The following is a 17,961-nucleotide window of genomic DNA, read 5'->3' on the forward strand; positions in this document are numbered from 1 at the left end:
ACGCGGTTCCAGACTGTAGCGCCTAGAACCGCTCGGCCTCTCCGGCCGGCGCAGTCAAGTCAGCTATTAAAGTTAGAACCTGTGTATATGAGTAAATTCTCAGTATGCGTAACGGCATGTAACTTATCCAGAATATATCAGTCTGGTATTTAAGAACGAGAGAACTCAGAGACTTTCAGCAAACGATACACATAATTTGAAACCTTTACGAAACTTCGCTTCTCTGATACTACGCACAAAATGAGAAGAGGAAAATGGGATAATTCTTTATTTAGTTCGTCTCTGCTGCATTGATATACGAGACCTGTTCAATAAAGAATGATCATAATTTTTTGGCAACATACACTATGTGACCAAAAGTATCCAGACATCTACCTGAAAAATTCAATATGGTGTTGGCCCACCCTTAGCCTTGATGAGAGCTTCCACTCTCGCAGACATACGTTCGATCAGGTGCTGGAAGGCCCCTTGAGGAATGGCGGCCCATTCTTCACGGAGTGCTGCACTGAGGAGAGGTAATAACGTCGGTCAGTGAGGCCTGGCAGGAAGTCGGCCTTCCGGATCATCCCAAAGGTGTTCTATAGGATTGAGGTCAGAAAAATGGTTCAAATGGCTCTGAGTACTATGGGACTTAACATCTATGGTCATCAGTCCCCTAGAACTTAGAACTACTTATACCTAACTAACCTAAGGACATCACACAACACCCAGTCATCACGAGGCAGAGAAAATCCCTGACCCCGCCGGGAATCGAACCCGGGAACCCGGACGCGGGAAGCGAGAACGCTACCGCACGACCACGAGCTGCGGATCTGAGGTCAGAACTTCGTGCAGGCCAGTCCATTGAAGGGATGTTATCGACGTGTAATCACTCCGCCATAGGCAGTGCGTTATGAACAGGTGCTCGAGCATGTTGAAAGATGCATTCGCCATCCCTGAATTACTCTTCAATAGTGGGAACCAAGAAGGCGCTTAATGCATCAATGTAGGCCATTGTTGTGGTAGTGCCACGCAAAACAACAAAGGGTGGAAGCCACCTCCATGAAAACACCACCGCCTCCGAATTTTACTGTTAACACTACACACGCTGGCAGATGGCGTTTACCGGGCATTCACCATACCCAGACCCTGCCATCGGATCGCCACATTATGTACCGTGATTCGTCACTCCACACAACGTTTTTCCACTGTTCAATCGTACAATGTTTAAGCTTCTTACACCAAGTCAGGCGTCGTTTGGCATTTACCGGCGTGATGTGTGGCTTCTGAGCAGCCGCTCGATCATGAAATCCAAGTTTTCTCACCTCCCGCCTAACTGTCATAGTACTTGCAGTGGATCCTGATGCAGTTTGGAATTCCCGTGTGATGGTCTGGCTGGGTCTTGCTATTACACATTACCGCCCTATTCAACTGGCGGCGGCCTCTGTCAGTCAACAGACGAGGTCGGCCTGTACGCTTTTGTGCTGTACGTGTCCCTTCATGTTTCCACTTTACTATCACACTGGAAACAATCGGCCTATGGCTGTTTAGGAGTGTACAAACGTATGATACCCAATCACCTGACCACTTTCGATGTCCGTGAGTTCCGCGGAGCGCTCTATTCCGCTCTCTCATGATGTCTAATGACTACTGAGGTCACTGATATGGAGCACCTGGCAGCAGGTGGCAGTACAATGCACCTAATATGAAAAACGTGTATTTCTGGGGGTGTCCGGATGATTTTGATTACATAGTACACCTTTATTCATCCTCATAATTTTTATGGTCCTTCTCGAAGTAGTCTCCCATGAATGCGATGCACCTGTCCCAGCGTTTCTGCCAGTCTTCAAATACATGCTGGAAACCATTTCTTGAGAGGTCCTTCAAAATCGCCCCCGCAGCCTTCACCACTGCTTCTAATGATTGATAATACCTCCCGCGAAGGCGTTTCTTCATATTAGGGAATATAAAAAGTCACATGGAGCTAAATCCAGACTATAGGGGAGGGTGGGGGGTGGTATTCACTTGAAGTTGATTTTTGCAAGATATTCTGCAACAACATTGTCAATATGCGGCCGCGCATTATCGTGGTGCAGCATCCAGCCTGCTTCACGGAAATGTGGTCTTTTGTGCCTGATATGGACTTGCAATGTTTTCAGGGCACCCCTGTAGTACTGTCCAGTTACTGATGAGTGTGCAGGTACAACATGCTGATAAACCGTTCCATGAATATCAAAGAATGAGATGACCATAGCTTTCCCCACAGGAGCAACCACTTTTGCTTTTTTGGGGGTTGGAGATGAAGGAGATTTCCACAATGAGCTTTGCTGTTTGCTCTCAGGATCAGAATGATGTAGCCGAGTTTCATCAGCAGTGATTAAATTTGAAAGAAACTCCGGATCTTCCTTTAAAATCCACTTTAACTGCATGCAGACCTGCACGCGAATGGCATTTTCTTCGGAAATCAACGGTATTGGAGCCCATAGCGCACAAACACGTGTCGTGTGTAATTTTTCTGTCACCAACGTGTTGGTGGTATCCAATGAAATGTTCAGTATTTCAGAAAGTGATCTTAAGGTAATTTGTGGATCCTATCTCACAATGACAGCAGCAGTGTTGATGTTTTCTTCCGTAAGAGCAGTAACTGGAGCACCGGGTCCTTCTTTCTTTGAAATTGATTGTCTCCCCTCTTTAAACATTTAGAACCACCTTCGAGCTGTTCTGTAGGTATGAAAAGACTCTCCATAGGCCTCCTGCAACACTATATAGGCCTCAGCTGAAGATTTGTTGGCACGAAAGCAAAGTTTCAAAGCCTCATATTGTTCCTCGCGTGTTACCTCCATTGCAGCCGTAGGCGATACTGAATGAAAATGCTACACATGTATGTTCGACATTAAGCTAACAGAATATTATAAGATTAAATTGTAGCGCGAGAAATTATGACCATAAAAAATTATGATCATTCTTCATTGAACAGCCCTCGTAAAATTCTGCTGCAGTGGTTACAGGTTTCAGTCTGACACACCCATTCTCAAACAACTCACCTTGCTATTAACCGTAATATTTACACAATATTGAACCAAAAGGCACGAACAGCTTCTATACAGCAAAGTATACCGTGGGAAACAAATGTGTCAGTCAATTGCAGCAGGCGCACAGGATAAGATCAATGAGGGTACTTGTTGCCCACAGTATACATTGCTGTACAAAAGCTATTCGTGACTTTTGGCACCATATTGTATGAGTAATTACGGTTAATAGCAAGGTTTATAGTTTGATCATGGGAGTTCCAGCCCGTAGCCAGTAACAGCTGCAGCAGAATTTTGTATCATTACGACTGAGACAAACTAATTAAAGAATTATCCAATTTCCTCAGTACTGAACAGTTGCGGAGCGACCAGCTAGTGGCAGCATGCCTCTTAAGAAGCAACCCAATCACATTTTCGCTATTCACGCAGTGAAAATCCAGCATGAAGTGTGATATTTTAATTTAAGGTACTTCACCGCCCGCTCTGGCTGCGTCGACTGCTTTTAGTGGCGTGTGTTCGAATTTCCTGCTGCCTTGCCTGCAGTCACGAAGCTACAAACCCACCCGAAAGAGTCCGCAGCTCGTGGTCGTGCGGTAGCGTTCTCGCTTCCCGCGCACGGGTTCCCGGGTTCGATTCCCGGCGGGGTCAGGGAATTTCTCTGCCTCGTGATGCCTTGGTGTTGTGTGATGTCCTTAGGTTAGTTAGGTTTAAGTAGTTCTAAGTTCTAGGGGCTGGTGACCATAGATGTTAAGTCCCATAGTGCTCAGAGCCATTTTTTTTAACCACCCGAAAGACAGAACAATTCAAATCGACATCTACGCGATTACTCTGCTATTCACAATAAAGTGCCTGACAGAGGGTTCAATTAATCACCTTCATGCTGTGTCTCTACCGTTCCACTCTCGAACGGCACGCGGGAAAAACCAGCACTTAAATTTTTCCGTGCAAGCCCTGATTTATTTTATTGTGATGATCATTTCTCCCTATGTAGGTGGGTGCCAACAGAATGTTTTCGCAATCGGAGGAGAAAACTGGTGATTGAAATTTCATGAGAAGATCCCGTCGCAACGAAAAAAGCCTTTTTTTTTCATGATTGCCACTCCAATTCACGTATCATGTCTGTGACACTATCTCCCCTATTTCGCGATAATACAAAACGCGCTCTCCTTCTTTGACTTTTTCGATCTCATCCGTCAGTCCCACCTGATGCGGATCCCACACCATACAGCAGTACTCCAGAAAAGGGCGGACAAGCGTAGTGTAAGCAGTCTCTTTGGTAGACCTGTTGCACCTTCTCAGTGTTCTGCTAATGAATCGCAGTCCTTCGTTTGCTCTACCCACAATATTATCTATGTGATCGTTCCAATTTAGGTAATTTGTAATTGTAATCCCTAAGTATTTAGTTGAATTTACAGTCCTCAGATTTGTGTGACTTATCGCGTAATCGAAATTTAGCTGATTTCTTTTAGTACTCGTGTGAATAACTTTGCACTTTTCTTTATTCAGGGTCAATGTCCACTTTTCGCACCATACAGATATTTTATCTGAATAATTTTGCAAGTCGTTTTGATAAAAAAAAAATGGTTCAAATGGCTCTGAGCACTATGGGACTTAACTGCTGTGGTCATCAGTCCCATAGAACGTTGAATTACTTGAACCTAACTAACCTAAGCACATCACACACATCCATGCCCGAGGCAGGATTCGAACCTGCGGCCGTAGCGGTCGCGCGGTTCCAGACTGTAGCGCCTAGAACCGCTCGGCCACTCCGGCTGGCTCGTTTTGATCATCTGATGACTTTACAAGAGGGTAAATGACAGCATCATCTGCAAACAATCTAAGACGGCTACTCAGATTGTCTCCTACGTCGTTCCTTGGGGAACGCCGGATATTACTGCTGTTTTAGTCGATGACTTTCCGTCTATTACTACGAACTGTGACCTTTCTGACAGGAAATGACGAATCCAGTCGGTCAAGAATGCTCGAAAATCATTCGAAAACGCTAGAAATTCCAGGATAACGCGTAGTTGGGTAGATTTATAGGTGGGAACTACTAAAAAAGGTCGGGATCGACCAGAAAAACACAGCTGAGTGAAGGGGAGAAACATCTGTGGCAGTTCATAATTTGCAGCCAGGAAACCACAGCATTCGATGTGCTATGATTCAGTTAATGGCAACGACAAATGGATACTGTGAAAGGCCACACAGAGAGGCCACAGAGATCACTGAAAGCCCCAATAATTTTAATCAGCAGGAGGAGCATGTATTGTCTCTGGGATCCAGAGCTGAAGAAAATGTGTACCGCTCTTCGACCATGGGGTGGTAACAATAGTGAACAACAGCAACTTTCAAAGGTCAATTGAACTCGAGTTTTCAAAACATCTGGCGTCACATCTCTACGATGGAAACGGAATTCTACTTCAATCAGTTGCGAGACAGATTGTGCTCTGGACTTCCGTAGAATCTGCAACAGCCATTGGAGATGCGCTCCTTCAGTGGGATCGAAACGTTGGGCTTAACAAGAAATTCATCTGACCACGGCATAACTGCTTGGAATCTTTCCAACCGTGAAAGTTAACGTTTCACATTTCGCTATCGTGTAACTGTAACGTCTGCTCTACGTATGTTTGTACGATGCACCTGCTCCTTTACACTGATTTTCGAATCTTCCTCTTAAAACTTACATGCGGACCCAGTGTGTGAACGGAATGACTGGTGTAGCTGCAGCTGGCTCTTCCCAGAGCTACGAACCGACCGGGAAAACCTTTTGCAGCGAGCCACGCACGAGCTAGCGGCTTTATTGGATTCCACACAGGATCGGCTGACACTAAATGTACCGCTCAAAAAGAAGCCAATTAGCTATGCGCAAACACGGCGCTAATTTGCCGGTCCGGGTCAGTGTTATTACTGACGCTGGTCGGCACACTCATTACGGACTGGCGCACATTGCAGCGGAGCGCAGCCGGGGGCAGGTCAGCCGCTAACACGAGCGTCAACCACGTCCGGAACGGCAGGATCGAGAGCCCAACAAGACACGCACAGTCCACCAACATAGCCATTAAAAACACACACACAACGGATCAGAAATCTTCATCCGATTTCACAAGAGTGTTTCTTCTACATCCATATACAGGGTGAGTCCCTAACTATTGCCACCTAGAATAACTCCGAAAGTATGATAGAAGCTGAAAAGTTTGCCGGACAAATGTTGCATGGGGCAACGGGGGCTATAATATGACGTTGGTTGTTTGTTACTTGGTGGGGTCGCGTCAGAGATATGAAGGTCAACTTTTTTATTTAAGAGGCGCTGTATTTTGGTACTATAGCGGCTATCAAGACGAATCCAATGATTTGTAACAGTTAGGTCTTTCAGGGTCAACGAAGATCGAAAAGGTGGCATGAACGTCCATTTACGAAAGGTGTTCGAAGCGATGACTATTGGTATCAATTCAGTGCTACAATCTTCTTATCACGGATTGAGTGGTATTTCTTATCACTTCGGCACTTGTCGAAGCACATGCTCTGACAATTCTCTCTCGTATATAGAGCAAATAGTAAATGTTCCCCGAATACGGTGTAGCCATATAACGTGCCATTGACATGTAAACACCATTCGACGGTCTCGTAATGCAACACTAATAGGAACGGTAAGACTAGTATCGTCGAATCAAGCGCATGTGAATGATGTATTCCTTCGAAGAACAAGTCGATATGCTTCTCTTTTACGGAGAATGCCAACGAAATTCAGTAAGAGCTGGAGACTTATACGCAGAAAGATATCCTCAACATACTCACCCTACACGTCGTACATTTAAATATGTATACGATAAATTGAGAACAACTGGATCTTCAAACATATCGGGCAAAGGAAAGTTTCTAACGAGGAAAAGGAAATTGATACTCTTGCCACTGGGGTTCAAAATGGTTCAAATGGCTCTGAACACTATGGGACTTAACATCTGAGGTCATCAGTGCCCTAGAACTTAGAACTACTTAAATCTAACTAACCTAAGTACATCACACACATCCATGCCCGAGGCAGGATTTGAACTTGCGACCGTAGTAGTCAGCCCCTAGAACTGCTCGGTCACCGCGGCCGGCCGCTGTGGTTCGACATCATTGTGTTCGTTCGCGTCAAATCGCAAGGGAATCTGGCATGAGCCAGAGTAGTGTTGTTCGTGTTCTGCATCGCCATAATTATCAACCTTACCATATCAGTCTCCATCAAGAATTAACTGGTACGGATTGTATGCTTCGCATTGAATTCTGCCGATGGGCTCAACTTCAGATACAGAAGGATGGCACATTTGTGAATTTGATTTTATTTACTGACGAGACTACATTCACGAACCATGGAAATGTTAATTTGCATTTTTTTTTTTGTCATCAGTATACTGACTGGTTTGATGCGGCCCGCCACGAATTCCTTTCCTGTACTAACCTCTTCATCTCAGAATAGCACTTGCAACAAACGTCCTCCATTATTTGCTTGACGTATTCCAATCTCTGTCTTCCTCTACAGTTTTTGCCCTCTACAGCTCCCTCTAGTGCCATGGAAGTCATTCCCTCATGTCTTAGCAGATGTCCTATCATCGTGTCTCTTCTCCTTATCAGTGTTTTCCGCATATTCCTTTCCTCTCCGATTCTGCGTAGAACCTCCTCATTCCTAACCTTATCAGTCCACCTAATTTTCACATTCGTCTGTAGCACCACATCTCAAATGCTTCGATTCTCTTCTGTTCCGGTTTTCCCACAGTCCATGTTTTACTACCGTACAATGCTGTACTCCAGACGTACATCCTCAGAAATTTCTTCCTCAAATTAAGGCCGGTATTTGATATTAGTAGACTTCTCGTTTTTCAGTGGTAGGAAGTACACCACATTCCTGCAAGAAACATTAGGTCTGTTATTGGAAGAAATACCTTTAGCAACAAGGAACAGAATGTGGTATCAACACGATGGGTGCCCGGCACATTTTTCGCTGATGGCTAGAAATAAGTTGCAGAGACAATTCCTAGATCACTGGATTGGACGCGGAGGAGATATGTCGTGGCCGGCTCGATCGCTAGACTTGACGGCTCTGGATTTTTTCTTGTGGGGATTCCTAAAGGACATTGTTTATAAAGACGTTCCAACTACACCTGAAGATATGCGAGAGAGAATTGTCAGAGCATGTGCTTCGATAAGTGCCGATGTGATAAGGAATACCACTCAATCCATGATAAGATTATTGCGGCACTGCATTGATACCAGTGGTTGTCACTTCGGACAACTTCCGTAAATAGACGTTCATACCACCTTTTTGACCTTCAAATGGTTCAAATTGCTCTGAGCACTATGGGACGTAACGTCTGAGGTCATCAGTCCCCTAGAACTTAGATCTACTTAAACCTAACTAACCTAAGGACATCACACACATCCATGCCCGAGGCAGGATTCGAACCTGCGACCGTAGCGGTCACGCGGTTCCAGACTGAAGCGCCTTTAACCGCACAGCCACACCGGCCGGCTTTTGACCTTCGATGACCTTCAAACACCTTACTGTTACACATCATTGGATTCTTCTCGATAGCCGCTATCAGGAAATAAGTACCAAACTATAGCATCCCACTAAAAAAACAAAGCTGACCTGCATACCTCTGAAGCGACCCCACCTAGCAGCAAAAAACCAACGTCATATTATGGCCCCCGTTGTCCCATGCAACTTTTGTACCACAAACGATTCAGCTTCTATCATACTTTAGTAGTTATTCTTGGTGTCAATAGTTTGTGACTCACCCTATGTATTATAAAATGCACTTAAATACTTTCTTAGGTACACATGTATGCATGCATATACACTCTACGACGTAATCGACACAACATGAAGGAATATCCGAATGGGACGGAAATCCGGAGATGGAATGTGCGTGTACTGACAAACAATTTACTATAATTTCAGAAAAATTGGATGGCTTACTCAAGAGAAAGAGCTTCACAAACCGAGTAAGTCAGCAACACGTCGGTCCAACTCTGGCCCTTATGCAAGCAGCTATTCGGCTCCTCATTGATTGATAGAGTTGTTAGATATCCTCCTGAGCAATATCGTGCCAGGTCTGCTCAACTGCCACATTAGATCGTCAAAATTTCTAGCTCGTTGGAGGGTTCTCCTCATAATGTTCCAAACGTTCTCAATTGGGGAGATATCTGGCGACCTTGCTGGGGACGGTAGGGTTTGCTGTGAGCAGGCGAGCATTAGCTTGCAGAAATATACGCCAGGATGGCTTGCCATGAAACGCTACCAAATGGGGCATAGCATATCGTCGACATACTGCTGTACTGTAAGACCGCCGTGGGTGACAACCCAGGCGTTCCAGCTATCAAATGAGATGACCCCTCAGACACAGATGGCAGTCGGGATGGTATCCCATCTCTGTCTGGAACGTCCCCAGGCACGCCTTCGTTAATCGTTGGAGCTCAGTTCGAAGTGAGGCTCATCACTGAAGCCAATTCTACTCCAGTCAGTCAGATTACAACCGAAGAAGAGTCTTGGGACGCTCTCAGAGCGATGGGATACAAACTTGAGCCGGCCTTGTAGCCGAGCGGTTCTAGGCGCTTCAGTCCGGAACCGCGCTGCTGCTGCGGTCGCAGGTTCGAATCCTGCCTCGGGCTTGGATGTGTGTGATGTCCTTAGGTTAGTTCGGTTTAACAAGTTCTAAGTCTACGGGACTCAAGACCTCAGATGTTAAGTCCCAGAGTGCTTAGAGCCATTTGAACCATTTTGGATACAAACTTGAATCGCTCGCCATAGGGCCCCAGTGCTGCAAATCCCCCGTTCGTTTAGGTTTTATCCCGTATTATCCTAGCTTTAAATAAGCACAGTACTGTTTCGTCAAACCACATTAATTGAGTATCATTGTAATATACAGTCCACCCATGGTCTATGGTTAGCGTCTTTGATTAGAAATCAAAACTTCCTTGCTCTACGGTGCGAAACACGCCGCCGCTTGAATTCTGATTAATAATCAGCAATGGTAGCCGAAGACTTCCGCCATAAGAAATCAAGAGGGCAGATGAGCGGACAGAGGTTCAGGGCACTCTTGTCCTTGGGGTGGGAAACTGCTCCTAAAGGCGGAAGAATCAGCAATGATCAACGGAAAGAGGATGCGGAAGGCAATGGAAACTACGGCATTAAAGACACATGAGGTGTGCTATGTGTCTTTGGCGTGTAACTAAAGAAGTGTCATGATTTTCTCTCGATTGGCAAAAGATTGCGGAATAGTCCCCATTTCGGATCTTCGGGAGGAGACTGCCAAGGGGAAGGTAACTATGAGAAAAAGATTCAGTAACCAACGAAAGGATAACCGTCCTACGAGTTGTGGATTGGGATGCCTGAAGCTTTAATGGGGTAGGGAAGCTAGAAAATTTCAGAAGGGAACTGCAGAGGCTTAATCTAGATAAAGTAGGGGTCAGTGAAGTGAAATGGAATGAACAAAAGGATTTCTGGTCAAATGAATACTGGGACACTCAGATGTTTAGGACGGGTGGTAGGGACAGAGCATGAGTGACATTATACTGAGTGCACTATCCGAAAATTACCTCGAGCAATTAAACAGAGAACCGAGTCGTGGAGATAACATCTTGGACCTACTGATAACAAACAGACGCGAACTTTTCGACTCTGTATGTACAGAACAGGGAATCAGTGATCATAAGGCCGTTCCAGCATCCCTGAATATGGAAGTTAATATTAATATAAAAAAAGGGAGGAAGGTTTATCTGTTTAGCAAGAGTAATAGAAGGCAGATTTCAGACTACCTAAGAGATCAAAACGAAAATTTCTGTTCCGACACTGACAATGTTGAATGTTTATGGAAAAAGTTCAAGACAATCGTAAAATGCGTTTTAGACAGGTACGTGCCGAGTAAAACTGTGAGGGACGGGAAAAACCCACCGTGGTACAACAACAAAGTTAGGAAACTACTGCGAAAGCAAAGAGAGCTCCACTCCAAGTTTAAACGCAGCCAAAACCTCTCAGACAAACAGTAGCTAAACGATGTCAAAGTTAGCGTAAGGAGGGCTATGCGTGAAGCGTTCAGTGAATTCGAAAGTAAAATTCTATGTACCGACTTGACAGAAAATCCTAGGAAGTTCTGGTCTTATGTTAAATCAGTAAGTGGCTCAAAACAGCATATCCAGACACTTCGGGATGATGATGGCATTGAAACAGAGGATGACACGCGTAAAGCTGAAATACTAAACACCTTATTCCAAAGCTGTTTCACAGAGGAAGACCGCACTGCAGTCCCTTCTCTAAATCCTCGCACAAACGAAAAAATGGCTGACATCGAAATAAGTGTCCAAGGAATAGAAAAGCAACTGGAATCACTCAATAGAGGAAAGTTCACTGGACCTGACGGGATACCAATTCGACTCTACACAGAGTACGCGAAAGAACTTGCCCCCCTTCTAACAGCCGTGTACCGCAAGCCTCTATAGGAACGGAGGGTTCCAAATGATCGGAAAAGTGCACAGATAGTCCCAGTCTTCAAGAAGGGTCGTCGAGCAGATGCGCAAAACTATAGACCTATATCTCTGACGTCGATCTGTTGTAGAATTTTAGAACATGTTTTTTGCTCGAGTATCATGTCGTTTTTGGAAACCCAGAATCTACTATGTAGGAATCAACATGGATTCCGGAAACAGCGATCGTGTGAGACCCAAATCGCTTTATTTGTTCATGAGACCCAGAAAATATTAGATACAAGCTCCCAGGTAGATGCTATTTTTCTTGACTTCCGGAAGGCGTTCGATACGGTTCCGCACTGTCGCCTGATAAACAAAGTAAGAGCCTACGGAATATCAGACCAGCTGTGTGGCTGGATTGAAGAGTTTTTAGCAAACAGAACGCAGCATGTTGTTATCAATGGAGAGACGTCTACAGACGTTAAAGTAACCTCTGGCGTGCCACAGGGGAGTGTTATGGGACCATTGCTTTTCACAATATATATAAATGACTTAGTAGATAGTGTCGGAAGTTCCATGCGGCTTTTCGCGGATGATGCTGTAGTATACAGAGAAGTTGCAGCTTTAGAAAATTGTAGCGAAATGCAGGAAGATCTGCAGCGGATAGGCACTTGGTGCAGGGAGTGGCAACTGACCCTTAACATAGACAAATGTAATGTATTGCGAATACATAGAAAGAAGGATCCTTTATTGTATGATTATATGATAGCGGAACAAACACTGGTAGCAGTTACTTCTGTAAAATATCTGGGAGTATGCGTGCGGAACGATTTGAAGTGGAATGATCATACAAAATTAATTGTTGGTAAGGCGGGTACCAGGTTGAGATTCATTGGGAGAGTGCTTAGAAAATGTAGTCCATCAACAAAGGAGGTGGCTTACAAAACACTCGTTCGACCTATACTTGAGTATTGCTCATCAGTGTGGGATCCGTACCAGATCGGTTTGACGGAGAAGATAGAGAAGATCCAAAGAAGAGCGGCGCGTTTCGTCACATGGTTATTTGGTAACCGTGATAGCGTTACGGAGATGTTTAATAAACTCAAGTGGCAGACTCTGCAAGAGAGGCGCTCTGCATCGCGGTGTAGCTTGCTCGCCAGGTTTCGAGAGGGTGCGTTTCTGGATGAGGTATCGAATATATTGCTTCCCCCTACTTATACCTCCCGAGGAGATCACGAATGTAAAATTAGAGAGATTAGAGCGCGCACGGAGGCTTTCAGACTGTCGTTCTTCACGCGAACCATACGCGACTGGAACAGGAAACGGAGGTAATGACAGTGGCACGTAAAGTGCCCTCCGCCACACACCGTTGGGTGGCTTGCGGAGTATAAATGTAGATGTAGATGTAGATAATACCAACAGCAGCGGAAAATGGTATAACGGCAGTAGGATTTGTTATGAATAGAAGGTAGGGCAGAGACTGTGTTACTGTGAACAGTTCAATGATAGGGTTATTCTTATCAGAATCGACAGCAAACCAACACCAACAACAACAGTTCAAGTGTACATGCCGACGTCGCAAGCTGAAGATGAAGAGATAGAGGAAGTATATGCGGTTAATGAGAGGGTCAGTACGTAAAGGGAGATCTAATAGTCATGGGGGATTGGAATACAGTTGTAGGGGAAGAAGCAGTAGAAAAGCTTACACGAGAACATGGGATCGAGGCAAGGAATGAGAGAGTAGATAGATTAACTGAATTCTCTAATAAAGTTCAGTCAGTAATAGCGAATACTCTGCTCAAGAATCAGAAGAGGAAGAGGCATACTTGGAAAAGCCGGGTGATGCGGGAAGATTTCAATTAGATTCCACTGTTACAGCAGAGGAGAGAGCGAAAAAATGGAAAGAGTACATTGACGGCCTCTGTGAGGGGGAGGAGTTGTCTGACGACGTGGTAAAAGAAGAGATTGGAGGCGTTGTGGAAGGCACAGCGGATCCAGAATTAGACTAATATTTTAAAAGAGGTCAGGAAGACTTGGAATAAAGTGAAGCACAAGGGACAGACAACATTCCAGTGCAATTTCTATAGTCATTAGAGGAAGTGACACCCAAACGACTTTTCAAAGTGGTGAGTAGAATCGACGAGACTGGCGACGTTCAAATGGTTCAAATGGCTCTGAGCACTATGGGACTTAACATCTGAGGTCATCAGTCACCTAGAACTTAGAACTACTTAAACCTAACTTAACCTAAGGACATCACACACATCCATGCCCTAGGTAGGAGTCGAACCTGCGACCGTAGCAGTCGCGCGGTTCTGACCGAAACACCTAGAACCGCTCGGCCACCGCGGCCGGTCCATTGGCGACGTACCATCTGGCTTTCAGAAAGATATCATTCACACTGTTCTGACGAACATTAGGCCATATAAATGCGTGTATCATCACATAATCGGCTTAACAACATTCAAATTACTGACAAGAATAATATACAGAAGAGTGGAAAAGAAAATTGAGGATGTATTAGATGATAATCAGGTCCGTTTTAGGAAAGGTAAAGCCACGAGTGAGACAGCTCTAACGTAGCGCTTGATAATGGAAGCAAGACTGAAAACTAGATCGAGACACTGCCATAGTATTTTTCAACTTACTAAAAGCGCTCGACAGTGTAAAATTGTGCAAGATGTTTGAAATTATGAGAAAAATAGGAGTAAGGAGTACTGAAAGACGTTCAAGTACCAACAGGGAAGACCAGAAACGAAATGACCGGATTAAAGAGGGTCAGAGATCTAGTCTTTTGCCCCTACTGTTAAATCCAAGCATCGAAGAAGCAATGACGGAAATAAAAGGATGGTTGAAGAGTGGGATTAAAATTCAATATGAAAGGGTATGAATGATCAGGTTCGCTGGTGACGTTTCTATTCTCAGTGAAAATGAAGAAGAACTGCAGAACGTGTTCAGTGCATTGAACAATCTAATGAGTATAGAATATGCACTGAAAGTAAATAGAAGATAGATTAAAGAAAAAGGGAGCAGCGAAATTAGATAAGAGCTAAACGTAACATCAGAATGGCTGGTCACGACGTAAATGAAGCTAAGACTGCATTCCTGGCCAAAAAAAATTCTGCTAGTGACGGCTTTAATCTCAGAAAAAAAATTCTGAGAACGTACATGCGGAAAAAACAGCATTGAACCTTACTTAATCATGGATTGTAGTAAAAACGGATAGCAATACATTCGAAACGTTTTAGAAATAGTGCTATAGAAAAATGTTGAAAATTAGATGAGCTGACAAGATAAGGTTCCCTGAAGAATCGGCGAAGGTAGCGGCATATAGAAAACACTGACAAGAAAAAGGGACAGAGCTACATACAAGTGTTAAGACATCAAATAGTTAATCTATGGTTCCGGAGGGAGCTGTAGAGGGTAAAATATCTTGGGGAAGACAGGGATCGGAATACATTCTATACAAAATTGAAGACGTAGGTTGCAAGTGCTATTCTGAGATCAAGAAGCATCAGAGAGCTCAGAATACTCAGATGACTGAAAGAACAAAAAAGAAAGAAAACAATTAAAAAATAAAAATTACGATCTATCCAATTATTACCTTAACTAGTCTGTACTGGAAGAGAACATGCGACCGTGAGGCCCTCTCGGCTAGAGGGTGAAGTAAACTCTGTCGCCTGTATAAAGGACGCGCCGGCAATTAGTCAGCGAGACTGGCTCATATAGTTAAATAAGAGTACTCTGAAGAGTTTTGCACACATTCTAAAGAAGTCAATTCGATCATGCCAGCCGAAACCAAGCCATTCCTCACGTATGTATCAGGAGTGGCTTGAGGCGAAGTTTGTGTTTCATTCCAGCTGGGATTAATATCGTACAATGTCTTCATGCTGTCGATAACAATGTGTAGAGTTTTGTGAATTCACTCTGGGGCGGGGTGGAGACGTTTTTGAAAGTACTTGCCTGGAGTGCAGCCGTAGATCGTTGTGAAATGCAGACGATAAACTCTTCAGACGGTCAGAAAACAGCGTTTGGAATGTATTTCTACAAATAATGGTAAAGAATAGATTCATAGATCGGACAATAAGTGAGGAGGTTCTGAATCATACTGGGAAGAACTGGAATGTAAGGCATAACTTGATGCAAAGGAGGGATCGATTGATGGGGCACTTTCTGAGGTATCAAGAAATAGTCAGTCTGTAATGGAGGTAAGTGTGTAAAAATTGAAGAAGGAGACAGGAACTTGACAACAGTACGCGGGCTCAAATGGATACGGGGTTACACAGGCGTGAATAATATTGGACGGGGGAGACTAGACGACATTCCGTCAGAGCTGCTCATAGCCTTTGGATAGCCAGCCTTGACCAAACTCTTGCATCTGATGTGCGAGATGTATGAGACACTGTCCCCAGACCTCTACAACATTATAATAATTCCAGTTCCCCCAAAAAGAAAAAACAGACACTGACAGATGCGAATCTTACCCTACTGTGAATAAATATCATATTTGCAAAACATTAACACGAAGTCCTTACAGAAGGATGCAAAAACTGGAAGAAACCAAGGAAGATCAGTTTGGATTCCAGAGAAATGTAGGAACGGTCGAGGCAGTACTGACCCTACTTCTTATTTTAGAGGATAGGCAAACATATGTTTATAGCATTTGTAGACACAGAGAATGGTTTTGATACCTTCGAGTGCAGTACTCTCTTTGAAATTCTGAACGTAGCAGAATACAGGGATCGAAAGGTTATACACAACTTTTACAGGAACCAGACAGTAGGCATAAGGGTCGAGGGGCATGAAGGGGAAGCAGTGGTTGAGAAGGGAGTGAGACAGGATTCTAGGCTATCCCCGAAGTTATTCAATCTGTGCATTGTGCAAGCAGTAAAGGAAACCGAAGAAAAATTTGGAGCAGAAAATAAAGTTCAGGGAGCAGAAAAGTAATGTTGAGTATTGTCAATGATACTGTGATTCTGTCAAAGAAAGCAAAGGAATCGGAAGAGCAGTTGAACGAAGAGGACAGTGTCTTGAGAGGAGGCTGTAAGATGAAAATCAACAAGAGGAAAGAAAGCATAATGGAATGTTGTCGAATAAAATCAGATGATGGTGAGGAATTAGGTTAGGAAGCGAGAAAATTCAAATAGTAAAAGAGGTTTGCTATTTGTGCAGCAAAACAACTAATGATGACCGCAGTAGGAGGGTATTAAATATAGAGTGGCAATGGCAAGAAAAGCCTTTCGGACAAAGAGAAATTTTCTTTACATCTATACAGATTTAAATATTAGTTAGTCACTTCTGAAAGTATTTATATGGGGTGTAGCCAGGTATGGAAGTGAAACGTGGACGATAAAATGTTCAGACAGAAGAAGATTGGAAATTTTTTAAATGTGCTGAAGATTAGATGAGTAGACCATGTACTTACTGCTTACTGAGAAGGTACTGAACAGAGTTGGGTGATTGAGGTTTGTGACGCAATGTGACTAGAAGAAGGGATCACCAATTTAGTACTGCAGGGAAGTTTTGTGGGTGAAACTGTGGAAAGAGACTAAGTGATGAATACTGTAAGCAGATTCGAAGTATAGAGGTTTCAGTAGTTATTAGGAGATAGCATAGGATATAGTAACATGGAGAGAAGCATGAAACGAGCGTTCGGTCTGTAGACCACAACAACAAGAACACCAGCAGCAGCAACAAGCCGGCCGAAGTGGCCGTGCGGTTAAAGGCGCTGCAGTCTGGAACCGCAAGACCGCTACGGTCGCAGGTTCGAATCCAGCCTCGGGCATGGATGTTTGTGATGTCCTTAGGTTAGTTAGGTTTAACTAGTTCTAAGTTCTAGGAGACTAATGACCTCAGCAGTTGAGTCCCATAGTGCTCAGAGCCAGCCAGCAGCAACAACAACAACAACAACAACAACAACAGACTAGCGCGGAAAGCTGCATCAAATCAACCTTGGAACTGAAGACTACAAGGGGAAATATTACAACATATTGTTTCCATGTAGTTACTCTCGGCAGTGTTTGCTGTTGACAATGCTCATAACCATGACGACGCCCAGGTATGTGTTCCACTGTAGATACCGTGCGATAATGTTGCTACGGGCGGAGTGCTCTGAAGGTCATTTCAGCTCCTGGAACACAAACAGCTCCATCTACAGCCGCGAATTCGCCTCCGCAGGGACCGCGAAATAAGCAGGGCGAGCCTCCAGCGACAGTGCCAACACTCGAGGCGTTCCTCGGCGACCTACTTTGGTCCCTCCGTCTCCGCCGGCCGCATAACGATAACACGCCGGCGAGGACAAACACGGCCTGCCCCTCGGTAGATACGGCTCTCTCCAAATAACGAGAGCTGGCGCCAGTAGGACCGGCACCAGGAAAACCGCGTCCTTCCCACTGAAGCAAGAGACCGGCTTCTTTCCACAGTAGGGCTGCGCAGTCTGATGGGGGCGTGGGACCAGCTGACAAACTTGACGGTTCGATCAAGCGAAAGAGGAGAAAGAGACATACGT

This window comes from Schistocerca americana, chromosome 2 (assembly GCF_021461395.2).
Source record: "Schistocerca americana isolate TAMUIC-IGC-003095 chromosome 2, iqSchAmer2.1, whole genome shotgun sequence".
NCBI lineage: Eukaryota > Metazoa > Arthropoda > Insecta > Orthoptera > Acrididae > Schistocerca > Schistocerca americana.